The 27,630-nt window shown below is 27.7% G+C and overlaps 1 protein-coding gene and 1 pseudogene across 9 annotated transcripts in view; both read left to right on the plus strand.

The window, feature by feature from the left end:
• Positions 1 to 13,956: 13,956 nt before the first annotated feature.
• The window catches only part of LOC129958567 (uncharacterized), a 309,649-nt gene continuing 295,975 nt past the window's right edge, over positions 13,957 to 27,630 (plus strand). For all 9 annotated transcript variants that reach the window (XM_056071121.1, XM_056071123.1, XM_056071128.1 and 6 more), the window contains exon 1: positions 13,957 to 14,201. The gene's annotated coding sequence lies outside the window, so the exon portion shown is untranslated. The remainder of the gene's footprint in view (positions 14,202 to 27,630) is intronic.
• LOC129959298 (uncharacterized) lies at positions 20,595 to 27,582 on the plus strand (annotated as a pseudogene).

The raw sequence follows: 27,630 nt of genomic DNA on the forward strand, positions 1-27,630 counted from the left end.
GCCGCGGAAACGTACTTCAAAAATTTGTTGACTGCTTAGAAGAAATCAGATTGTTTCTGTAAAATGATGTGAAAATACCTACAGCTGTTGGATGTTATGTGGCTTTCAAAATTGATGTTTTTTACAGACAAATGCCAACATTTCAATGAATTGAACATAAAGCTTCAAGGCACATAACAATTATCGTCATGATGAATCTCATTCGTGCTTTTAACACTAAACTGCATGTTTTCAGAAACGATATTATTACAAGTAACTACAAGTACTTTCCAAACTTGAAAAAAATATCAAAGATTTAGATATACATGAGAAACCAGACAAAGAAAAAGTTATTGAAGAATTTATTTCCATAATTAATTCTTCAACCAAGGAATTTTCAGCGAGATTTTCACATTTCAAAGAATTAACGTAAACACTCAAGTTTATTATGTACCCTGATATGACTTCATTTCATAAACTGAACTTATCCCAATTTGATTAGTTGGAAATTGAAGAATTTGAAATATATCTGATTGATTTCCAGTCTAGTTCAATATGGATTCAAAAATGTATTGAAACAAGGAAAAAGTGAAACAGAAAGATTAATAAGCAATATAAATAAAAATACCAATGACGAAATTTTGGAAACATGGAATTCGATTCCATACACATTTAACTGTTTGAAGAAGCTGGCTTATTCTATTTTAACCATATTTTCATGTACCTATGCCTGCGAGTCACTACTTTCAGAGATGAATAACATTAAAGACTCGCTTAGAAACCATTTGGCAGATCACTCCAATACAGCATGCATTCTGCTAAAAGTAACATCTTACAATCCTAATATAAGTTATTTGTCATCTAATCTGCGACAACAGAAGTCACACTAATGTTACTTTGAATTACACGTATAACTAAAAACTTTACTACTATACAGTGCAAAATGTATTTTTTCGTAGTAAATAAAGAGTTTTGAGTTGTTAGTATTTAGTTTCATTATTTCCCGAATAATGACAAATCAAAATTATTTGACGGCACGTCTGTACCTCATTAAATATTTCTTTAGAAAAAAGGGCACATTGATCAATAAAGATTCGCCATCTTTGTCCAAGATAGTATAAGCCTTGGACTTTACCTGATTCATCTGCAGATTAATTGATTGATGATGTTGACAATGGTACGGTTTGCGAAAGGGCATCTACACTTCAGTCCCCGGTTTTGAAGGAGTGGTCGTGTTATATGAAAGAGATTACTCAGCATCCTTTCGTTGGCACACCTGCGTTGAATGTGACATTTCTTCATTATGACAAAGAAATGGGTTTTTTAAATACATTTTTTAATGTCGAGGTAATTGAGCTAATAGTAAAAGCTAAAAACAGTTTCGCAAAGAGGGGAGAAGAAAATAAACTTCATGCAGCATCAACATCTCAGGCTTCTCCGACGTTTGCACATTTTACACCACTTACTGCAGATGAATTTCGAGGGTTTTTTTTTTTTTTTTTTTTTTGCTCTGATTATAATATCTAGCATTGTTAAAAAGCCAGATATAAAAATGTATTTTTCGACGAATCAAATTATTGCAACACCATTCTTCAATACAACAATGAGCAGCAACAATGAGATTTTTAGGTATTTTGCGATATATCGATTTTACAGAACATGCTAATGCAAAAAAGCTGTATAAAAATAAAACCATTTCGAGATATTCTTCTGGAAAATTTTTAAAACGTTTATATGCTTGAGCATAAAATATGTATCGACAAATCTTAATGCACCTGGAAATGGAGATTAGGATTTCGCCAATATAATTCGCCTTCAATAAGTTCTAGATATGGTATAAGAATTTACAAATTATGTGAATCCAAATCTGGATTTGTATATAACTTCCTAATTTGCAGAGAAAAAGACGAACTTTTACGTGAAGATGGAGAAAATTACAGAAAGCGCTTTGTGAAAACGCTGCTCAGTGGCCTGATAGAAAAAGGTTATTATTTATATTCGGACAGGTTTTTTACTTCTCTATCGTTGGTAGATTACTTGTCTTCTGTTCATACGAATATTTGTGGAGCAGTGCTGAAAAACCGAAAAAATATGCCAAAAAAATTTCCCACCTCTTTCATTTGAGAAATAAATTTCTCAGCTCAGAAAGGCAATACAAATGTAATTGCTTTCAAAGATAAAAAATAAAGTGGTCCTAATGTTAACCACCATGAATGGTATAGAATAGTCAGGGTGGATAGATTGGAAAACAGGTGAAAATATAATGAAGTAATTTGTTTATAGAACTAAAATAAAAACCTGGGTGGAGTGATTAGGAGCGATGCGTCCTTGCGCCTTATCCAGCCTGTAGAAAAACGATAAAATGGTACAAAAAATTATTTTTCAGACTTCTAGACATTACTTTATTAAAAGTTAACACATTATTCAACTATCATACAGTAGAAAAGTGGAAAAAGTGCCCTGCTCTGCAATTTCGTTTAAATCTTGTAGAGCAAATACTGAGAAAATATTTTGCACCTCAAAAGCGCCCCTCTCGTCCTATTGATAAAATATATGTATCGCGTTTGTCTGGTAGGCATTTCCCAAAATTATTCTCCAAACCTGGGGGAAAAGACAAAAGTAGGAGATGCGTTGTTTGCTCTCAAACAACGAAATAGAAAAGAAAACATGTCGAATGCTATTACGTATGTAGAGATTGTAGAGCTTTAAAGTGTACGTATGTAGAGCTTTGACGTGTATCACACACAAAAGTGTATCTAAAATAATGTGTAAATATTCCATATCCTAACAGTATATAAATCTTTATGAGTCTTCTTTCTGAAATATTAATTCTTACTGCATTCTTAAAATAAAAGTTCAAATGATTTCCACTGTAATTTGCGAAAGGGTATAAATTTTTTCAAGATCATTTAATTCTAATATTGTAATTACATATGATCATAGGTAAAATACAGTATGCAATGATATTGTACGACCTTCATCACTCAGAAAATAATAAATATGGAACTCAATGCGATTTGGAAGATTTTCATGTAAATTAGGCTTAGCGTTGAAAATCTGCTGAATCCAGTTAATCCGTTGAAATCCAGGGTCATTCGCTCAACGACGCGTCTCGTCCACTTGGTAACTTCCTCAAGTATTGGCGTCCATCCGGAAAAGGTTAAATATTATATAATAGATTTCAGCTGTTTTTGGTTTCAGAAATTAATTAAAAATATTAAAATAAGCAAACATGTCGATGATCCATGTTTTGTATAGGGTGCATGGATTCGGTGTTTCTAAACCTCTGGACCTTACACAGGAGCTTTTACCTCCCCCTTCCCTTCGATTAGTGACCACTTTCTCTCCCTAACCCCCCGTCGGGGAGAAATTCGTCGGCAAAAATCTTCACCTTATCAGAAGAGAGGTCTAGAGAGCTGGACATCAAAGATACTGATAATTTAAATTCTATCTTAAAGCTATACTGTAAACATTTGAAATGGTCGAATTTATGTCAGTTTGACGACTTGGTAAACAACAATTAATACTGGAGAATGGAGGATATCTCTTGCTATTATCGTCCATTCAACTTGAAGTTTGCGTTACATTTGGCAGAATCCAAGACATAAAATGCTAATTATTTTTCAAAAAAGTAATACATTGAGTTTTTTTTTAAACTAGACGTCGCGTTTTGCCGATAATTTTTAGTCAAATGACTAATCAATCATTTCAACGGATGAAAGGTTTATGGATTGTTACATTTATCAACTGTTTTAATTTTTTTGTTGGTGGAATTTAGTAGGAAAATGTGAGTGTCAGTTTTATACAAGACCGGGACATTCGGATTATATGAGAGCCTTTCGGCTTCTTTCCCCCTGGTTGGAATTTTACTTAACACTGAAGAAAAGAGGCGATATTTCATTTATCCATCAATAAATTCTTCAAGGTTTTATAATTGATTATATTTTATTCCCCTTTTGATATTTCCTTGTCTGGTGAATGACTAAAGTCAGTATAAAAATAAAAGTAGCTGCTGTTAGCACTCTCTAGCAATGTAGGCTTGCTAAGAAGAATTGCTTTGATTTTATCAAATGATATAAATTTAATAAAGTCAATGGAATATGTAAAATGTGTAAATAGAAATTAAATTTATTTAATCATAAAATAGATATTTTTTGAAATTTAATTTATTATGCTACTATTATTTCACTAATAAAATATTGTGGATTGTAATTTGACAAAAAAAAAAAATGTATACATGATATGGTATGTCATGTTCACAGCTAAAGAATTTATGCAAGACTGCACTAAATTTTTTGAGTAGGCTTTTTCAAAATTATTCAGATATCAGATTCACTATTATAAGTAAAAAACCGAAATATGATTTCTTTTTCTTCCTCCTAATTACTTCTCGATTAAAACTATATTATTTCAAATGTTACTTCTAATGACATATGGATAGAAAGGTCTTGTTAAAATGAGGTTTAATTTTTTAAAAATGTTGATAAAATATCCATATATATCGCATTGAAAAAGTCTTTGAAATTGAGGAAAACAATAAAAAATATTTCAGAGGACATTCAAGCTTGCAATAGTTCAAAGAAAAAAAGTTCTTAAAATAAACTGCTCCAGATTCAAAAGATGAAAATAGACGAGTTTGAATTTAAGACAAGATTTCTTATTTTCGAATAAATTCATTCCAAAATAATAATTCCATTAATTCGTATTTTCTACTTAAAAAATATTTATTTAAAAATCCTTTTAATCAACTTTTATTCAAAACGCCAATACAAAATCCAAGACATAAAATGCTAATTATTTTTCAAAAATGTAATACATTGAGGTTTTTTTTTCTCTGTTTATGAAAACTTCCATTAAAGATTTGTTTAGAAAGATAGTGTGTCAAGTCGACAAGAAGTCAATAATAAAACCGTATGAAGAGTTCTAACTTTCCGAATTCTTGGGCACAGCTTATTCTGAAAAAAGTTATTTATGGAGACAATTTCACATTGTGCTCCCTTAAAGAAGGTTTGAATGCTCCAAGACAAGTGATTAATCTTTTATGGTGTGTAAGGCAAGACAACACAAAATGAATATCCGTCATTTGCTAATAAAATTCAATATGCATCATGTTTCAGAGACTACTACATTAAAGATTTATGTGGTTATCCAAAGTTTTCCGTCATCATTTTATCTATAACTTATTTAACATGCAATTAAATTTTAAAAAATAGTTGGTTTTCGCTGTGTCTATTATTAATATTATTATCTTTCTTTACAAAGAAGTGTTGCAAATTGGAGAGAAAAATGAAACTGATTCCTGTTACTATCTTACATTTCGATGGGCATATATAGCTAAAGTTCAACAATTTCCAGGAAATGAATGGGGTATTTTCGTTTTTTCTTGTTAAAATTGAGGCTTTTCCAACATCTATAAATTAATTTCAAGTACATACTGAAAGCTAGTTTGTTAATCTACCACCAATATTGAATCAATAAAATTGTGTTTGAGACAATGGATTTGTGAAACATAACAAGGAACTCAAGGAGCCTTCTCAGAAGCTTACTTTCCAGTTAAAATTAGTTCGTATGCGGAGTATGCCTTGATGCAAAATAAAAATTTCTTCATATGTACTTGGAGACAAACTTCAGATATGCCATTTCTTTATCTTTATTTATATTTGCTCATTAAAGAACCTTTCCTCTGATATTTCCAAAAAGAATATTCAACTATTATAATTGGTTACCATTTTTTTAAAAAAATAAATCAAAGACATTGTAGGGTTTTTTCTTTATTATAGTACCCTAATATTTTTGTTATTCGTTATTAATCTATACTTTTCAGATAAATGATCTTTTACTGAAGAAGACAATTTTTGCCTTCTATTCTTTCATGAAGTATTTCATTATAAAATATAATTTACTTAGAGCCTTTTGGTGACTTTTAGGAGACCATTTATTAAAATTATTGGGGTGAATTATGAAATATGTCAAGCATTTCCAATTTAATCATCCTAAATCGAAAATGCAAGTGGGTTGTGTATAATTTTAAACACGTTTGTGGTAACCTTTTTTATTTTATTTATTTATTGGTCAGTTATAGCATATACAGATTTCTTGTTTTTCAATGTGAAAAATGAATAAATTAAATTTTTAGTGAAATCAGTTTATTGTTTTATCTAATTTCTAAAAAGCTCCTGTTCATACGATATGAAATGTTGCAGGCTTTGCTGTATAGTGTAGGTAATTTTAAGTTTTTCAAATTTCATTTTTTGTATTTTATGACATAATTTTACTATGAAATTTATCCTTTCAAATAAATCTTTTCTACTGTTACCTTTAAATGCATGTCAAACTTATGGAAAAAATCTTTTTAAATACTTGGAATGTTTAAGAGAAAGAATGTTAAGAATGTTAATGATGATTGTTAGAATGTTTTTAAGAATTCTGGAATATTAAATTTTACATTATATGGATATTTCTCCGTACTTTTTAATGCAATTCTTATTTAAAAAACTTATAATTTATTTATTTTTAAGACTTAAAAAAATACAAACTTGCAGTTATAAAAATATTTATCTTTAGAAATCTGTCAGAAAAATTATTCTTCCAAAAATACTTCTTAATTAAAAAAATTGGTATTTAATTTTTATTAAGAAATAGTAAATTATATTTTAAATAGGTGTTTATTTATTTCACCAAAAATAGCAGCAATAGTTATAATTGACATTTTGTGAACAATCGAAATTTGATTTTGAGAAGCTCTTTAACATTTAATTTCATTTCATGTAATTATCCAACAACATCAATTTCATTAACATAAGTTTAATTCTTAACTTATGTTGTAATATATATAATTCAATTATCAAGTATAATATGCTAATAATTGTCTTCGTTTGTTTCGGCTATTATCTTATTTTGTTATAAAATTTAAATAATCTAAAAATTTTTTTCCAATATTCCTGCAGTACTTTTAATTGAAATCATGTTACTGATTCTTCATTTTCTATTATTCCTCGTAGATCGGTCGTACAACTGCTACTCATCATACTATTATTTAATTACTGCAAATAATTATTTATTGTAATGAAATTAGATATCAAAAACTTAATTACCTTGATATCAATGTAAAATTAATAACTATGTTTTATTTTGAAGCCAAATTGCATAAATTTTGTTTGCCACTTTGGAAAATTTTTGCCGCCACTTCCGACCTTGCAATGGCGTAAAAATGAGCATTAAATAAGATACTATAACAGTAAGTTACATTTTTCGTACAAACTTAGTAAATACGGAAGAAAATTAATTTAATTTTAATTTAGAAAAATGTCAAACTTATTAAATTATCGTGCTCGCTCGAAATCACTACTGAAATCGTATCTAATGACCGCAGGAGACTAATTGAGGAGGGGGGGGGGGAGGTTCATTTTTCTTCAGGAATTAAATCTGAGGAAGATTCGATAGCTTGGTGCATGTGAATCGTTATAATTCTTACAATGCTATATTCCTTTTAATGTTATTTTTACATAATTATTGCTTTGAGGAATTTTCAAAAATTATCCATTTAGAATGGAGAATCTTCCATAATTATAAAAATGTTAATCTATTCAAGCTGCATTTGGAAATAGAATTAAGCATAGATATATAGGATTTGCTAATCTTCATCCTTTTATCAGCTCATTCGATGAGTTGAACGGCTGACTAAACTCATTCATTCATTAGGAGTAAAACCGAAAGATTGTGAATTTAGAATGTTCTACGGTTTTCCAAAACGATATGAAAACAAATTTGCGTGGGAGAATCGTTAAAAATAGACTCTAGTTCCGATCCTTTGTCAGGCTATTAGGTTAAGAAGACGCCTCTTTCGGCATGGTTGCCACAAGAAGCCGTTTCTCCGCCAATAACGCGGAACAATTTATATCGTTATATGGGTTTTTCCTTTTCTTTCTTGCTGTAGATGTGTTTTTCCATCCAAACGAAAACAAATAAAGAGTAGGAAGCTATAGTTTCCCGAATAACTATTTTAAATAGGATGTGAATGAAAAATATGCTCATTAATAATAAATTTATATGAAGAATTCAAAAACGCATGCTATTCAGAACGCTTCGAAACGGCATTCACTGAAACTAATTGCAATTAAACGAATCGGTAAATATGATTTAGAAAATTAGCATTCAAATCAATTTTATTACCAGCAAAATATGTTATGTTAGTATTTTACGTTATATTTTATATATTACGTTAATATTTTATGTAGGATTACTCTTGGGTCAGTTTTAATGGGAAATATTAACTGCTCATGATTAAGATCATTGATTTATTAAACGTTTTTATATAAATTGACTTATTTCATGTTTGTACAGATGGAATCTTGTAATAGAATTTTCTCTCTCTTCGTAATGTATTAAAGATTTCAAATCTATTAAATGTGTTTTCTCGATAACAACACAGTGCCAAATTTCATACTTTTTAACTCGTTGTGTTCACAGACATGTGTTTTTTGAAAATGGGACTATCTAAAATGCAGTCATATCACACACACAAAAAAAAGATTTTTTGACGATTGCATTATTTTCCTTCGCATACGAGAAAATAAAAATCCTCAGTACAGGGCTTCTTAGTTTGAAGTGATTTGTCGATTCACGGACTGTATTAAAGAAGTGTGTTAAGAGATGTGAATCATAGAGATTACGAGTTCGAAATTTAGAATTTACAGCAAGGATAGAGCATACTTTGTGGCTAAACGCTGTTCGAATGTACTTTGAAGGAGAACTCTAATGAATATTGATCAGCATATTAAAAAGCCTTTTATTTTTTTAAATTTTTTTTTTAAATCAGTTACGTTATTTCTAAATCAGTATGAGAAGTCATATCACCGACTCTCCAACCCGTTCGAAGGTACACGGATAAATAAAATTGAATGACCGGATCGCCGCAACAGTAACTCTAGAGGGAATTGTGGTTGGGCCCTAAGGGCCATCACCGGCCACGGTACAACGATTCCATAAGGAAATACGTCCCATCATCGATGGAAGGAGCCAGACTCCCACCTTTTCGTGCACACTCCAGGGTGGTGAGATTCAACTACCATACCGGAAGCATCTCATCTTCATTTCGAGGTCCCCCCCCCGGAATTGAATCAGTATGGGAAGGAGGTCAAGCAATATACATTATGCACCTTGTCTCTTGTTAAACTGGCCAATCTAGCTACGCATTACAACGTATTTTTAACTTCATCAACTAGTTAAGATTTATTTTAGGTTAATTTTTTTATTTTAGTAACTTTGCAGAAATTTAGTTGTTTTTATTTGTTATTATTCATGACTGTATGGCATCTACATCTGTACACAATTTTATTTAAGCAGAATCTCAGTGTCTGTAAATAATCTAGAAACAAAGTGAACGCATTAAAGTAAATAGGAGCATGGCCAAATTTAAAATGACAAAATGTTAATATCTTATAATTCATAGAATTTGTATTTTTTAACATATTTATTTATTTGGTAATTAGGCTAATGACATTTTTTGATCTTCTTACTTACAACCTCTTCCACCACTGATTTGAATCACAGTAGTATTTCACGAAATATTTTATTAAAATAAGTAATGGTTAGGTCATTAGACTTCGGCTAATCTAAATCTCAAATATCCTTTGAAGATGAACATCTGGCCCAAGAATCAAGAATGTCGGAACATATCTTTCTTTTCTAAGTTAAAAAAAAAAAAGTTTGCTGCCTCTTTTGATAACTCTTAAGAAGAGTTTTCTTTTCTTCCTTCATTAATAAAGTAATATAAATTATGAAACAAAACTTTGAGTTCCTATAAAATGCTTTTAAAAAAGACGTATACCAGAAAATATATTGTTATCCTAAATTCATTAACAAATTTTCTTATAAGGAAACTAAAATTAAATAAACATTTTCTAATGATAAAGATGGAAATTATAATGCTAAATAATAGCAAAAAATTAAATTAAATTGTAGAGGTGACACAATTTTTTTTTATTAAATAGTATTAAAATAATACTTTTGAAAAAGTAATAAAAAATGAAAAAGAAAAAAAAATGGTAGTAAAATTTTACAAACACAGAAAAAGATATTGAGAGACATCAAAATACTAAATTTTAACTTTTCTTGATTTTAACCAGAAGAATTTGTCTATGATTTTTTCCTAATCTAATTTCTGTCTTACGCCAATTTCAATAAATAAGAGTGACAGTTTATTTAAGTATGGTTGATTCATATTACTCTGTTAATAATTCTTGATGCATGTTAGAAAGACAATTATTTCTCTTTGTTGCATTAAAAATTGGCATGGTGTTTCACCAAGTTTCAGTATGGATGGAGCTCAATTAAAAAGCATGTAAAGAATTTACACTTAAATACTAAATTGTCATTTGTAACTTACTGCATTTAGAATTTGTCACTGAATTAGGAAAATATTGAGGTATTAATTCTTACTAATTTAAGAGATCTTACATTATTGAAAGCTGAAATATCGAATTGAATATCGATGACAACTTAAAAAAAAGAAGAAAAAGAAAAAAAAAATCAATGCCGGCATTGCTGCATTCTAGTGAAAAAGGAAAATTGCACTATGAACACCAGAAATAGATGATTAACCAAAAGAATTCTACAGAAAAATTAACCCTTTCATTGTAGAAGTAAGAGTATGATGTCAAGTCTTCTTATGCTTTCAGTTTAAAAGATATTATTGATTTAATCATATTTTTTTATCATTTTAATATCTTAGAAACATTCTGAATATCCCTGCCTTAGAAATTTTTTACTTTAAAAAAAATTGTTAGTGTTTATTTCCCCATAATTTTCATTTTAGCTTTTTTCATTTATTAATTTTCTTCCTTTACTTTTTTAAAGAAAAAAGAAAATAAGGGGAGACAAATTTCTGTTACAAGGCTGCACTCTAAAAAAATTTGCTGTCGATTTAGCTATGCTATATATATCGAATAGATTTTGCGAGCCCTCTGCAACAGGTCATGAGGCACGAGGCAGCCACCTTCACCGTCCGTGCGGAAAACCGCCACTGAAGTTACTTGTTAATTTTTTTTATTATGGATTATTTATTGAACCTATTAAATATTAACCCTTTTACAACGAAATGGCTTTCCCCTGCAGTAAGTGATAAGCATTTGACGCCCTAAACCATCCTAACCGAATCTATAGGAGTAAGCATAAACCTTTATCGTTTTTTCTACTTCCTTGTATATGAAGTATATAAAAAGAAAATATTGTAATTATCAAAAAATTCAACTTCGAGATTTGGATGTATCTCTACGTTTCAGATCTCCCTGAATTCGAAAAACACGTTTTTGGAATTATGCCTGTCTATAATCATTCAAAAACGTTTAGAACTAGACGAATGAAATTTGGTATGTGGTTTAAACATCGAATTTGTAAATTCCTATTAAATTTAGAACGAAATCCATTTTCAGGAAGTTTGTCTGACTGTTAGAATGCTAATGAATTCTATAACTGCAAAATACATGTATAAAATATGGTACACGGTAAGTAATTTGGTACATCTAAAGTTTAGATCCCTATCAAATTTTAATTCAAATTTATGAACAAGCTGACCGTCTTTCGGTCTGTACACCACCATGCATGTAAATGCGATAACTCATAAGCGCAATGACTTAGATAAATGAAATTTGGAGTACGATTTTGTTATTAAAATAGTAGATCCCTATCAAATTTTGCATTCAGTCGGTTGAAATTTTTTTTCCTCCAAAATACATACCTCTGAAAATAAAAATCTGAGCACTTGTGATGTTCACGGTTTTGCAATTCCCAGTGTTTTATGGACATTCCCATTTTTTATGTGGTGAGAATATTAATACCTTTATAAAGGAGTATTCGAGAAATTTTCGGAGATAACTTCCGCTAGTTAGATTTAGCATTGTAATTTTCCATTCGTATATTCAGTTTTAATCCCAATTGTTTCATAATTCAAATCTTTGATTGAATCAAATCATTATTGTGGTTCCTTTAATTTCGAATTAACTAAACTGAATGTTAATAAATTTTTACCTCTTTTTATTATTCAAGGAAAGATTCGGGGATTTATAGGAATATTACTTGCCTCAAATATTTCAAGAAGCCACATTTGCCTGGTGTTTTGAGTTCGGGATCAAAAGATTACGAGACCATATACATAAAAATTTCTCTTGAAATTTGTTACGTATGTGACTTTGACTCATATTAACCTTTTACATTCGGAAAATTAATTCGATGCAAAATTATTCAGCTAACACAAGGACTTGCTTATTGCTATGAAAAATTAAATGAAATTTTTATTTATTATGCGTTTATTTATTATAGTTTTAAGTTGAATTTTACCGGAAAATTAATCTACATCTCCTTACCATTCGTTAAGCCTTTTTTAAAAATCAAAATTAAAAAAATAAATAAATAAAGCTTCAGAATGACGCACCGCCTTTAAAGGTGAATGAGAGGCACCACCCGAGTGCAAAAGAATAAACCTATCATCACTTTCAGATGTGTAATATCTGAAATAGTTGTGACGTGGAAATTTGAAAAGTGGGAAACTGGCTCAAATGGGATCTCCATTTGAGCATACTTCAGAATGTTAACATCCCCAATAAACTTGTTTGACTTCAAATTGAAATTTAAATGAAGCCTATCCATTCAGTCGTTTTGGGAGAGAAAAACTCATGAAAGCAATGTGCAAAAATTTCAAGGTTGAATTCCCCACTCCCTATAAATATCTCTAAGTTATCTCGACACTTCTCCTATCTTATTTTCTTGCTATTGAGCATATGAAAATTTATTTTTTTGTGAAAATTATATATGAAATTTTTTAACATAGAAGATTGTGATATCCAAGCAAATATTTAAAATCACTGTTTGGAGTTTAACTGAAAATTTATTATTCCACAATTATATATAAAAATGATAAATACATTTTAAATTCTGTTAAATAAAGATGAGTAAGTATGAGATTTTAAACATTTTTTTTAGTGATTGTATCAGCTTTTTCTGAAACACATGTTTTTATTTGCGTTTATTTTAAGACAAATTTAACGTAGCATGGCATATACGTAGTGTGAGACCAGCTTAAAGCGAGCTTTGTCTTTCAGTTAATATTTTTTGAGTAATTATAAGTTTATAAAGCACTTAAATTTTTTTAAAACTATTTGCATTTTTTTTTCTTAAAACAAAATGCTTCTGGACATTTTTCTGGATTAAGAAACCATTTTTGTGATGTATAAAAAGTAGCCCGATTTAATTTAAATTACATTCTATTTATGAAATTAATTTGTTTTTCAGAAGGATTTTGTAATTTCGATTTGTAATCGGATGAGAGGGACGAAAATCTTAGCCAATATCTCACTTCTCCAAAGTTTCATGCCGCAGTTGCTTGCTCCCTATGGGTTTATACTAATTTGGTGTATAAACTTTTGGTGGTATCGAATTTCAAATATACGTACGGGATGGACCCATAATTACTCTCGGAATTCAGAAACGTTTCCGTTGCTTGATATTGATAGATTTTACATATTTCATCACAAATAAAATGAGGAATGCATAAAAAAATTTTCTTTGAAAAAAGAGTTGTATTTTGTGAAGCATATTTAAAATATCGTTTCCATTTAGAATATATATATATATATTTCATCGTAAATGAAATTAGAAATGCATTAACAAATTTCTTTGGAAAAAGAATTTGTATTTTCGGAAGCTTATTTTAAGTTTTGTTTCCATTTAGGAAAAAAAAAAGTCTTAAATAATTTTTCAAAACAATTTTAATAACAGCTAGTTAAAAAAAAAAAAAAGCGCTTAAACGCCAAATCCTACAGCTCTGCATTCTGAAACATGACATCTAGATTTCAAATTAATCAAAAGAACATATATCTTCCTGTCCCCGCCCTTCACCAAACGCATGGCATTTTGACTCGTGTTTGCGGATTGAAAACCGTTCTCTGTTCTTAACGACACTCAATTGTATATAATATTTACTTACATAATTCCGAGCTTGAAGATCCAAATGTCCAATAGATAGTTCGTTGACAGTATGTTCGGGTTAGAAGCAAGAAATAAAATGTCGTGAACCTAGAATTAATCAGCAATTTTTTTATCTATTTTTTTAAGAACCGACCAATTGCTTTATTAGCAAATATCCGTGATATATTATGGGGATTTTAACATTATGTATATTTTTATTTAAACGCAAGCTGCACAGAAACTTTTAAAATCCTTCCATTGTAAGTTGCTTTGCAAATTCTTTAATATTGATATATATTTCCAAATGAATTTTTTAAAATAGTACTACTTCAAACTACTATTTGATGACTAAATTGATTATATGTCAGTCTGTTAATTATCTGTTGATTCTCTTGTTCTTTCTGGGAAATAATTTTGTGTGTTTTGAGATTTGGTAAATTTATACAGAATTAAACAAAGTTATTATACAAGTATGTTAAAGTTTTATTAATTTAGAAAATATTTAACTAAAAAGGATGAACTTTTTCTTTGATATTGAATATGTAATATTTACAGAAAAATACTACAAATTCTGAATGTTGAAAACAGAGCTCTTAAAAAAGAATAATTGTGTTTTGTGATTAGAATGCATCACAATTCCATTCGATTCATTTCAATGCAAAGCTGCTTATTACTGAAGTGTATTTAAAATGAAATATAGTATATTCCATTTAATTGATATTTGATTTACCATTTTGGTTAAATCAGATGTTTAATGTGAGAAGTCATTTAAAACAAGAAGATTTATTGATATTAGTTAAGAAGAGTTATACTTGATGAATGCTTAAGTTGCTCAGAGTTTCTATCCTATCTTCTGAAACATTTTGAAATATTGTTAACATAAATTGACCAGTTGCTTTCCAACTTAAATTAACTCTGGAACCATAAGGCATGACAATTTAATGGCAAAATATTTTTAAAATCAAGTTATGTTAAAGAATTCTTTGACAGAATTTATAATGATAATTAATAATATTGATACATTTTACTGAATTGTATTTCATGTAATATATTTGTAATATTATCACTTTATAACATCTAGGTATACCAGAATCTTAAAAATGATAGAAGTTTGTATGCATATTAAAAAAATTATATATCATATTCAAACTAAATAGTCTACTTATATTTGCAGGGGGACTATATAACAATAGTATGTGCAGAGTAGACTCCTTCATATGTCATTTTTAATTTATGACTTTTTAAAAGAAGCAGTAATCCAATATGTTTATGTCTGAAGACTGCAAATGTATGTTATAGTAATTAATGTTATAGAGGAATTTTCTGTCATTCGTAGGAAGTCTATACAGGGTGTGTAGTGTGATGAAAAGTGCTGAAATTTGAAAACCATTTTTAAGCACCTTAAAAGTGCTTAATTTTGCAAACAGCTCTTTAGGTCCTTAAAAAGGGCTTAATTTTCTTGAGAAATGTAAAGCCAGCTTTTTGCTTCTTCATACATTGGATAAGATAATTTGAAAGAATAATTGTAAAAACTTGTTTATCAGCTGTATGAAGAAAGAAAAGGGAAGATTTTGGACAAAAGATCCATGGGTTTCAGTGAATATTAAGATAAAGTTTAGTGAGCTTTTGTACCCGCTACCTCTTCAACAATGTGCATTGCCCTTTATTGAAATACTGGAATAATTATTCAGAAGGGACGGTATGAAAAATGTACTGTGCCACACTTGTTGAGGCACTAAAAACGTTCGAAATTTTTTAAAAAGAAATTTCTTTAACGCTAAAGAAATTTTTAGTGTTTGAGATGTTGAAGAATTTATTTAAGTTATATCTGATGAGTATATCTTTAACCTTTTATGTTTTGTTAAAGAAGAATATGCATGTAGGTCCGATCAACACAAAATAAAACAAGAATGGATTTGGTGCTCCAAAGACATATTTTAAACATTGTAGAAACTGCTGCAAAAATACTTGCTGTTAAACAACTTTTTTAATATGTTACGTTTAGACTATCATTCTCGTTGAAATGTCGTTTTAAAGCAATCTCTTGAACAATTTATTAGAGAGATTTTAATGTACGATAAAGGATTGTAATTAATTGCAGTATATAATTATGCTAATCAGTCACATAAAATCTAGTATGATGAAATTTTAACTTGAAGTCGTAAGTTTTCAATGATCAGGATTTCTTATAAGGTGTACTTTTTAAATGTCCCATTCATTTGAAAATTTTCTGAAATTATTTTTGCAAAATTATTTTTTTTAAATTTAATATCTTTAATGTTTGAACTAGTTATATATGTATATATATAATCATTAGTATTTTATTCTTAACTCTATTTTTAGAAAGTTAATCTTTAATAGAATTTTCTTATGAAAAGCCTCAAAATTAAAATCTAATGTATAATTTTTTTTTTCAAATTTGATATCATAATTTTTCAACATGTTCTGCAGTTCCTAGACTAGAAAATAAGTAATCTATTCATTATTTTATGGTTTTTTTTAATGTTTCAAAATGCAAAAAAAAAAAAAAAAAAAAAAAAAAAAAAAGTCACGTTATTTATACAGCCCAATATTTAAAGAATGGATGAAAATACAGCTTATTTTTTAGTTCAAGAACTAGATAATATATTTTTTAAGTTTTCTCCAAAATTTTAAGCAAATCTTTTCATAAACTTCTAAATTATAAGATTTTTGCTTTATACTTCTTTTTAGGCAGAAAAAAGCTTTTTTTTTTTTTTCCAAATTTTAAATAAATTTTTCTATTTAACTGATGTAATTTAGTTTCATAGATGTTTTTTAAAAATAATTTTTATGCAAATATTAAAAATATAACTATATTTGAACGTTTTTCAAAAAATTCACCCCAATCGTAATCATATACCTTAAACATTAAAAAAAAAAAAAAAAAAAAAAAAAGGACCTTTAATAAACTTCAGAAATTAGAAGCGATAAGACATTTTTTTTATATAGCTTGACCACTTCTGAATGCTGCTATTCTTTTCTATTAAAAAAAGGCTTTAAAAACTTATTTATAATATGGAATTGCTCTGTCATCAATTTCGTGGCAATTTTGCCAGTCTTGTGATGGTAACCATTCTGGAATGCTTAGTTCTTAGCTTTATAAGATTGAAATAAAATTTCTAATTGTAGCGAGTTAGTGCAAGAGGAAATTTACACTTTTTACCCTATCTCTGTCGGATCTTCTTTGTTGTTGCGTATATGAAAAGCAAATACAAACTGATTGGTCATGCTAGCTTCTACATAAATGAAATCATTTTCATAAATGATATATCTATCTAAAAAAAATGGTAGTTTGTTATTTTAGAAAATATTGAAAAATATCACAGATTGTTATTGATAGTTTTTATGATCTTTTTTTGTTTTTGTGAAAACTAAAGAAATAATTTATTTTACAATTCAATACATTGCACAAATATTATGTAAATACAGAAATAAATATTAAAATTCAAAAATTAAACATTTAAAATTTAAAAAAAAATTCGAAAAAACTGCATTATTATAAAATGTACAAAGGTGCTTAATGTTTTTGGCTGAGGTGCTTAAAAAGTGCTTTTTTTTTTGCAGCAGTTTCTTATTACACACCTTGTTTCAGAGATGCAATATGCATATTAATTTAATTTCATGTTTTTTGAATTAAAAAAAAAAAGGTTGGAGTCGACTTAATTTAAATATATGGGTTTTTCAAAATAAAAGTGAAATGAATTTTGTAATTCGTATGTATATTATGTAATATATCTACACATCATGATAAATAAGATGCACTTTTTTAATATTTAAACTTAGTGGAGTTTCCATGTTTTTATTGAGTTGAAGGAAATCATATCAAATATTTTCCGAGGTTGGTGGACTGATTTTTAATAAGATGCTTTAATCAGCTATTGATATGTCGCATAATGAGAAATAGTAACAATTACCAAATCCTAATTCCTTTTTATTGTTCATCTGAATAGAAGTGTACTCTTAAGTATTCATAATAACATTCATTCTGTCTACTTTTTGGAATATCTAGATGGAATTTTGCTTTTAATATTTATTTATTATATGGAACTTGTTACACCTGTGAAAAAAATGTTAATTAGTATATTTGTAAGCAAGTAAATAATTTTAAGGTATTTGTGGATAAATCAGCACTAGTAGTTCTTGATCTATGGTATATATACCACTCATGGTACATTGTATAATTTTTTAGTGGAAGAATTTACTCGAAAAATTCAAATGAATGTTTAATGTAGTTGTACGATGCTTCCTCCCTCTTAACATTTTATTTTAGATTTTATTATTGAGATATATAAATGTAAAACATTCTTTATAGAATGATCTTTAATGATTTTTATTTTTCATAATTTTAAGAAAATAGTCCGATTTTTATCTTTTGTCAAGATTTCTTTGTTAAAGCCCTGATAACCTTAGTACTGTGAATCAACCAGAATGATAAAAAGATATTGTTAAAAAGTATTTTGAAAAGGTAGCTTCAGAAAGGAATTTGGTGATGCAGCGTGTTGATTCTGAGATGAAATATTAGCTGCTGCTACTCAAAAGTTACAGTAAGTTTGAGTGATAAGAAAATTATATGTAGAGCATAGATTATTATAAATTTGAATATATATATACACACCTTACATGTAAAAAAATCAGGTCCTTAAGGATGTGTGTGTGAAAGAGTCAAGTTGAAACCTGCTCGGGCAAGTTTCCTAGGCATTTTTTTCAATCAAATAAGCAAAATAACAAATAATTTTATATTGTACTGCAAGCATTCAGATATTTATTGCTTTCCGGTGGTAGAGTAAAATGTGATATCCCTTTGTGCATAAATATTGTTGTCTTTACACAAAAAATACTTTGTAGCTAGCTATTGATTTGTGTCACTGCAGTTTACTATCACACATTTAATACTAATTTTGTAATGAACAAACTTGATTATTTTCTTAAGTTTAAAAAAAATGTTATGAAACTATATAATTTGATCGCCCAAATAAAATCTGTGAAAAGGGGAATTCAGGTGTATTCCAGATTTATGCCTTTCGAGGTGGTTATTTGATCATTGTTACTTAATTGTAGAAAGAATGGAATAGCGATTTGACCCTTCACTCAAAAGGTTTTCAGGTCAAAATAATTAATTTTGCAGCTCAGTGGATCTTACAAAATGGAGGTCAAAATTAAAATCTTCATGAATAATTTTTCTTCCATACTGATATTAAAAAGTGTTACAATCAAATCTACGTTTATATTGGGTAAGATGTAAAAATTAAAATTTCTGTGGTCTACATTTTATGAATTTTAATTAATTCATAATGTGTTTTAAAAACTTAAGAAATGATTAAGTAGACCATTTTGATGAGAGTGCTGCTAAATGTGGTGACGTAGTCAAAATTTCAGTCCTTTATTTGTTTACTGAATGTATTTACTAACAATGTATTAATTAGAAATTCAACAATATGCTGGATACATTCTTCACATGACAAGCTTCCGAGAGATTATTTGAACGATGACAAAAATAAAATAATCAATTAATAACTCATGAACATTTATTTATCCTTTGTAATGTATTCTTTAATATTTAATTTTATTATTAGTCTTAATAATTTCTTAGGTGCTTTCGCATAATCCAATTACTATGTTTGTTTTTGTTCTTTTACTTGGCTCTTCCATTTTTCTGCTGTAACAGATTTTAATAAGCTTTGTGTTGATTAAGAAAATCAAAATAAAAGAACACTTGGCTTCAAAGAGATTGAAATCCATTTTTGAGATGCGATATCATTAATGAATTAACTTTAAAAGATATGTACTGGGGCAATTATTAAGTTTCAAATATTTTTCTTTTCTTGTTTTATTACTGTTTTTTAATCTATATAATTTAATTGTTGTTTATTTGTTGCTTGTTCATTATTTTGTGGTGTAATTTGTTTGTTTTTCATTTAATTTTTTTGTATAGATTGCATATAGTACACTTTTGCATCAGTGTGTGTAGCATCATTAAAAGCCCTTAAAAACTGCTTGGTTTTGATGGTCCATATATAAGGGCCTTAAAAAGGTGCTTATTTTTTTCTTCTGATGGAAAAAAAAATCATTTCAACACAGTAGGTCAACCCGATTATAGGATGTATTTTCTTTGTAGTGCCGAACCTTTCAAAGTTTAAGGGATTTAATGAATCCAATGTTCAGTGAAAAAGGTTTTATCTGAGTTTAAGGATATGTTGATAGAATAGGGAAAATATATTCTGAAATGAATGTATTTATAAACAAAAGTATATAAATATATTCATTTCATTTATTTGACTCTTTCACCTCTTTTTGCTTCTTTAGATAAATGGGAAATCCTTTCATTTTAGAAATATTTTTATGTATTCATGTTAGGTTTTTAACAGTAACTTCAACTCATTCTTGTTTTTTTACACATGATTATTTGTTTGTATAGCATTTGTTAATTACATCTCAACATCATTTAGTGACTTTCTATTGAAGAATTATTTAAGTATTTTTATTTCAATTAATTTTTTGCAAATATTTAGAATTTCTTTACAGTAAGCCAGAAAATGTGCATTTGATTTATTAAAAGGACTAAGTAAATTTGATTCTATAAATGAATAAATAGAATGATCCAAGAATTACATTAATAAAGCTGATTGTTCATAATGCTCAAAGCTTGCTTGTAAGTCCTTCATTAATCTTGCCAAAAGATACCAAAATTAAATTAATGCCAATCAAATTCATTTTTTACTTTTTCATATATGAACTATTCAAAGAAAAAGAATTGCAATCACCAAAAAATTCAAATTCAAGATTTTGTCGTATTTTCATGATTTGAAACTATTTGATTTTTGTCTATTTGTGAACACAGTAACTTGAAAAATGCATTGAACTTGAATTTCATGATGCTAAATTTGCAGATTTCTACCAAATTTTAAATGAAATCCATTTTTATGAAGTTTTTTTTTCTTGTTTATTTGTCTGTTTGTGTGAGTACAAGTAAACAAGATAACTTCAGAACCCTAAGTGCTACATAAGTAAAATTTGACAGACAGTTTTAGGATCAAAAGTATAGATCCAATTCAAAACTTTGAACCAAATTCAAATTCGTTAATGAGTTGACCACTTGGTGTGTATATTTGCATGCATGCAAGCATTGTAACAAATATATAAAAACACTTAGATAAATGAAATTTGGTAAGTTATCTTCTTTCTAAAATTGTAGCTCTGTTATAAACTTTAGATTCAGTTAACCATCCAAAAAAAAAAAAAAAAAAAAAAAAATGGAGCATATAAAATTTTTTTTCTTTGTATGCTGGGACTGTGTATTCGTGCCATTCATGGCCTTTCTTAGGGTGTCTAATTTTTATGACAGATGGTGGGGTGATGATACCTTTATTAGGAAATATGCAATCAAGCAGTAGTAAGACATTCTCAGCTAGTTTCACATGTATTCATGACAGAACACATTAAACCATTTCTTCAAATGTATCAGAGTAATGACCCACTCTTGCCTTTTTATGCATATAAATAAAACAAAAATAATAATAATAACAACAATTGTGCTTTTTAAAGTTTTAAAGAAAATTTCTCAGTTGAAATTATTTTTTCAGTAAATTGATAGTGCGCAGTATGATTTTTTAAACAATGTATCTTGTATTACAATTGATAAAGTGAGTGGAGGCATAAGAAGGAATAAATTATTGAATGACTTACTATGATATATAGTAAACATTTGATTGATTTGAATTTTCAGTTAGATAATATATAGTAAATCTAATTAAAAACATATAATGTTATATCCAATAACATTATATATTTAAGTATGAATGGTGAGTAGCTTGTTTTAAAAATGTTGGAATGCATTGGATACTTACTTAGTTAATACATAATTTAATATATTTCAATGAACTTATAGTTCTATAATAAAACATATTAAGTAAAGACTGATTCAAATTTTTTTCTACCAAAAAAAAAAAAGTACTTATAAAATGCTTATTTTTTAAGATAAAATTAGTCTATGCACACTGTGTTTTATTAATATTTGAGAGTAAGAACTTTTCTCTAGAAATATTTTTAAAAATTCATAGATAATTTGCCCTTAATTTTCAGTAGGATTTAAGACTCTCAGAATAACAGTACAGTACATACCCTTCAAAAACTTACATCAGGTTCAATCATAAAAACTGTACTTAATATTTCTTACTTCCAGCAATATGTATAGAAGATGTTTATTGCAAATATTATCATAGATGAAGATTTTCAGATCAGGGAATAGATTATATTAAATTTTAACTCATTGTATTTTATTTGTTAGATTGCTTATTAATTACATATAGTAACTGGCTGGGTCACTGGAAATATTTGTTGTGTGTATTTAAAATTTTTTTAGCTTAATTTTATGTTTGTAATTCATTCAAAAAATATTTTTAAGCAACAAACTGCAACATACATTACAACCCTTTTACTTTAATAGCTTTACACATGATCTTTTTATTGTGCATATGAATCTTCCAAATGTCATCGAGTCCCATGATATTATAGTGTCATTAAAAACTTAAGTGTCTGAGTAATCTGTTTCAAATGGCACATTATGCTTTTTAAAAATGTAAATTAATTTTTTTTTTATTCCATTGGTAATCTGTAAGGTTATAAATGGAATCTTTCTTCCTTAGCTTTTAACTATGGATGACAATCATGGGATTAACTATTTGATGAAACTGAAATAATTTGAATTTCATTGCAAAAATAAAATCTATTGTTGAAAATTATGCAAATTAAAAAAAAATATATGCCTCCATTCAGGGAAAAATTTGTACTTTATTGGTATTATAGAAAAATGTTTTTTAAATTTTAAGATGGTGTAAAAATCAGTTTTGCATAATAATATTTTTGAGAGTTGTGAAAAAAAAAATGCTTAAATCATTATAGAATATCCATGCCAAATTTGGCCATTCTAGGTTAAATGATTTGTTCTGTAGTATGTCAACCTACGCATTACTTTCATTATTAGTACAGACTAGCAGATACACTGACATAGCTCAGGGTGGAAATATTTTCATGCCTTTTTTGTCTCTACTAATATTAAAGTAAAATGTAAGTTTAGTCAGAACAGATCATTTGACCTAAGGGTACCAAATTTTGTGTGTATACTTTGAAGAATTGAAATGTGCTGTTATGTTCACGTTTTAAAAATTTTAATTAGAATGTGAATTAATTAGTAAGGCAAGATTTTAGAATTTTTTTCACAATAACTCTAAAAAAATATTATTGCACAAAACTTATTTTTGCACCATTTAAAGTTTAAAAAAATTATCTTTTTTAAAATGCCAACTTAGTTATACAAATTTTTTCTGAATTTCGGCATGTTTTGAAAAATACCTTTACATAAATTTCAACATTAGATTTCGCTGTTGCAATAAACTCAAAACTATTTTAATATTTTATCAAATAATTTTATGATTTTCTTTCCTAGTTAAAAGCTAAGGTTGAAAGAATCTGTTTATTACCTGCACTGTTTACAAGAATAAGAATGTACCAAAGACATTGTGCTGTTTGAAATAGATTATCTGTACATTTAAATTTTTAATGCTACTATTAGGATGGTTCAAATACATACTAAACAAACAAGATGTTAGGCTAAAACAAAAAGACTAATTGCCGCAATTTGATGCTTAAAAATATTTTTTGTGAGAATCTTGAACATTTAGTTATGCATAAGAGATTTAATTGAAATAATGCATCAAGGTGATGAAATTATTAAAATTAACTATATAATTGCCACAAAACTTTCACTTAAGTCTCCCCAATTCTTTAGTATTTGCGTTAAAAATTTTAAGTACTTCTAACATAACAAAAGCTACAGCTGTCATGTCAAATCAACTGCTCTGGTGGGTGTAAATGTTCTTATCCAAGAAAGAAAATTATGTTTAATAATAATATAATGTGATAGAATGCGATTGCATCCCTAAATAAATGCTTTTTTTAAAAAATGTTTTTTTTTATTTGAAAAATACTTTTATGCAAAATAATTATTTAAATAAATTATAATTATACTATATAAATAATTTTTTATCATCACCCTTATTTTAATTAAAGTATTCATATTATTTGTACCAAACAACTTTTAAATCTTATAGTTTCTTAGAAAAATTAAATGCTGTTGAAAGCTAATGGTACAAAAGTTAACATAACATTGCGAGTGGTATTTTGGAGATGGATAAATAAAATGATTTGAAATACCTACTGTATTTTAACTTTATTGAAATGGCGGCATTAAAAATTAATCTATTCAATGTATGGAAATATAGTCCATAATTATTAAAAATAATTAACAATTTAATTAATTGACATGAAGCCTTCCTTATTCTTCTTAATGTTTTGAGCAAAGTTAAAAGAAAATCTGTTAAATAATTTGAATTTCTGTAGCATGCAAATTATTTATAAATTTTCACTTTTATTTTTATACATAGATTTTAAATTCATTTATAATTGTCACAATTATATTAGCATATATATGTTACAACTCATATATAAATTTTATTTATTCATTATAAATATTATGACGCTTGCAATGTGTCCTATTAGTCCCTGTCCAATTAGGACAGTTGATAATGTTCAGTTAGGACCCTCATTATCTTCTCACAGCTAAATATTTTCAAACCCAATCTGTCAATATATATATATATATATATATTGATTTTGATGCCACTTCCATTAAATTATGCCTGTGATAACAGCCATATTTGCTGTTAACTAGTTGTATCTCAGGGATTAATATTAAAGTAAAAATCAGACTTTCCCCAGAATTTTGTTAAAAATTTTAATGTTTTTCAATAGATGATATTTTTGCAAAGTTAGATTTTCAGATTTGCTATAAATTAAAATTGAGTATAGGGTATGGTTGTCACTTGTACCAAGTTTACATTTTAAATTAATAAGGATAAAGCCCAACATATCAAAATTATTTGCATTGGAACAGATTCGGCTGTTGTATTTATTCTCATCAGTGAAAAATTGTAATATTTCCTGTTATGTATTACTACTCACTATTCTTTAAAAAATATATATTTGTATTTTATTATTTTATAAACATTTTATTTACAAATAAAATGCAGTGACAAATTTAAATGTTTTATTCTTTGATTATAAACACTTCATCTCAACTAAATTTAAATTGAAAAATACTTTTATGAGGATATATATTTTATTCCTATTTATAAGACATTAAATTTTCAAAAGTTCATAATTGCTACTTTAAACTATTTTTTAAAACAGAGTTCTTTAAAAATGAATTTTTTTATTGGTGCCTCTTTCATAGCTTGACATTTTTTTGGGTATCTTTTATTTAAAGGGTTATTAATGTATGAATTTTTCTTTTCTTCCCTTTCACTTAATATTTCTATAGGAATATTTTATTGTGTAGTTTCAGTGGATTAACTCTTAAATTTAAACTTTTATTGGCCATTAATCTACATTACTTGTTTCAAACATTACTATTTAGTAAGAGATTTACAATGACAGTGATGTTTGATTTATTGAATACTGCTTGGGATAAATTCTAACTAAGGAATTTACCGAGATATCCACTGTTCAATGCCCTTTATTTTATTTTTTTGTCAAATTGTTATAAATTACTTCAGTTCCAATTTTTAGATGAAGATGCTTTATTTATTTATTTACTCTTCTGTTGTTATATATCCTTTTCATGATATAAACTGAATGTTTTTTTTTTTTTAATGACATAGATGTGCTTTGATTTTCTTGATATTTCATCGTTTTATTGACAGGAAATGCTCATATACTTGTTTCAGTACTGCTTTCAATTTTGTGGTTAATTTATCTCATAGTAGACTGATATTTTTTTTATTTTAAAAAGTATACTAAATTATTATTTATGAGATTTTCAATTTTTGATAAATATTTCCATTGTCTGAATATTTTGGATCAATATAAATTTTATTGTTTGTTACATTTAATGTGCAATTTTTTTTTCATTTTATGATCATATTTTTGGTTAAAATATGTACTAATGTAAATTGCATGCAAACATGCAAATAATTTTACCCATATCAATGTATATTTCAGTTACGATTGATAAAAGTATTATTATTATAGATTTTTCATTGCATTACGAAGGTAATTGCAATATGTACTTCTGTGTCACAACCATGATTTAAATAATGTTCTTGGCTGTTCTTTGATTGGAGAATTTTTTAGAAAGTGATATTTATGAAATTAATCAGTGGTTTCAAACATTAAATAACAATATACGAATATATTTAATATCTAAAATTAAATTGATATTTGCTTTCTGTAAGAATAACTAACTAATGAAGATAATAATGTTAAATAATCTTATATTATAAAATGTAAAGCTTGCATATATGCAAGACTCCCCTCAAAAGTGGTACAAGCACTTATTTCCCTAAACGTTGCACCATGGCTTATATTTCCAGTTACAAAGTTCCATTAAATAAGATAGAAAATTGCATGAAAATACTTTGGTTTCTGTTGAATTTCGTAATAGAAACTTTAAAAAAATTAGATTTTTATATGGCTCCCATATAAAATGTATGTATCCCATATGTTTTTCTTTCATTTATCTAAGCAGACAAAGATGCACGCTTCTATCTACAAAATTTACAGATATATGTTTATTTCTAAACATAAAGGGTTTATCATAAATTTAGATGAAAGTTTTATTTTATAAATGAAAAAATTATTTTATACAGAAAAATTGTCAATTAGGAATGATATTAGAATAATGCTACAAGATTTAAACCATGCATGATTTTATTTGAACATTAGCCGAACAACGCTTTACCGAATATTGAAAGACTTGGGATTTTCTTTTGAAAAACGAAAAAGACACGCGTTACTTCTAGAGAGACAAGACATTATTTTGTGGCGGAGGAATTATTTGAGAAAAATTGCTCATTATAAGAAACAAATCACGCCGATTTATTATCTTGATGAGACATGGGTAAATGAAGGCCATTCTCAAAGTCAAGTATGGCAAGATACAAAAATTAAAAGTAGCTACGAAGCCTCCTCTTCAAATTTAACAGTAGGTTTGTCGGCACCAAAAGGAAAAGGAAGAAGACTCATTATTACACATATCGGAAGCGAAGAAGGTTTCGTCCATGATGCAGCTGAGATTTTTATTGGGAAAAAAAGTGGTCACTATCATGACGAGATGAATGGTGATCATTTCGAAAAATGGTTAGAAAGCGTTCTTCCTAAATTGAAGAAAAACAGCGTAATCGTAATGGACAATGCTTCTTATCATTCAGTAAAAATGGAGAAAATTCCTGAATGGCTATCCCAAAAGCATATTTCCTGGGATAAAGGCATGATTAAAATCGAACTTTTACAGAAAGTTTCTGAAGTGAAACATTTTTATGACATATATCGAGTAGAAACTATTGCAGAAAATATGGACATACAATTTTGAGATTGCCACCTTACCACAGCAAGTTAAATCCCATTGAGATGATTTGGAGCCAAATTAAAGGACATCTTGCGTGCGAAAATAAAATTTTTAAGCTGAATGATGTAAAGGAGCTCGTAATCCAAGAAATACAAAAAGTAACAATTGACAATTGGAAAAAATGCATTAACCATATAACAACAAAAGAGAAAGAAATGTGAGAAATTGATGGACTTGTAGAGGAAGTATGCGAAAACCAAAATTTAATA

The sequence above is a fragment of the Argiope bruennichi genome, chromosome X1 (assembly GCF_947563725.1).
Source record: "Argiope bruennichi chromosome X1, qqArgBrue1.1, whole genome shotgun sequence".
Classification (NCBI taxonomy): domain Eukaryota; kingdom Metazoa; phylum Arthropoda; class Arachnida; order Araneae; family Araneidae; genus Argiope; species Argiope bruennichi.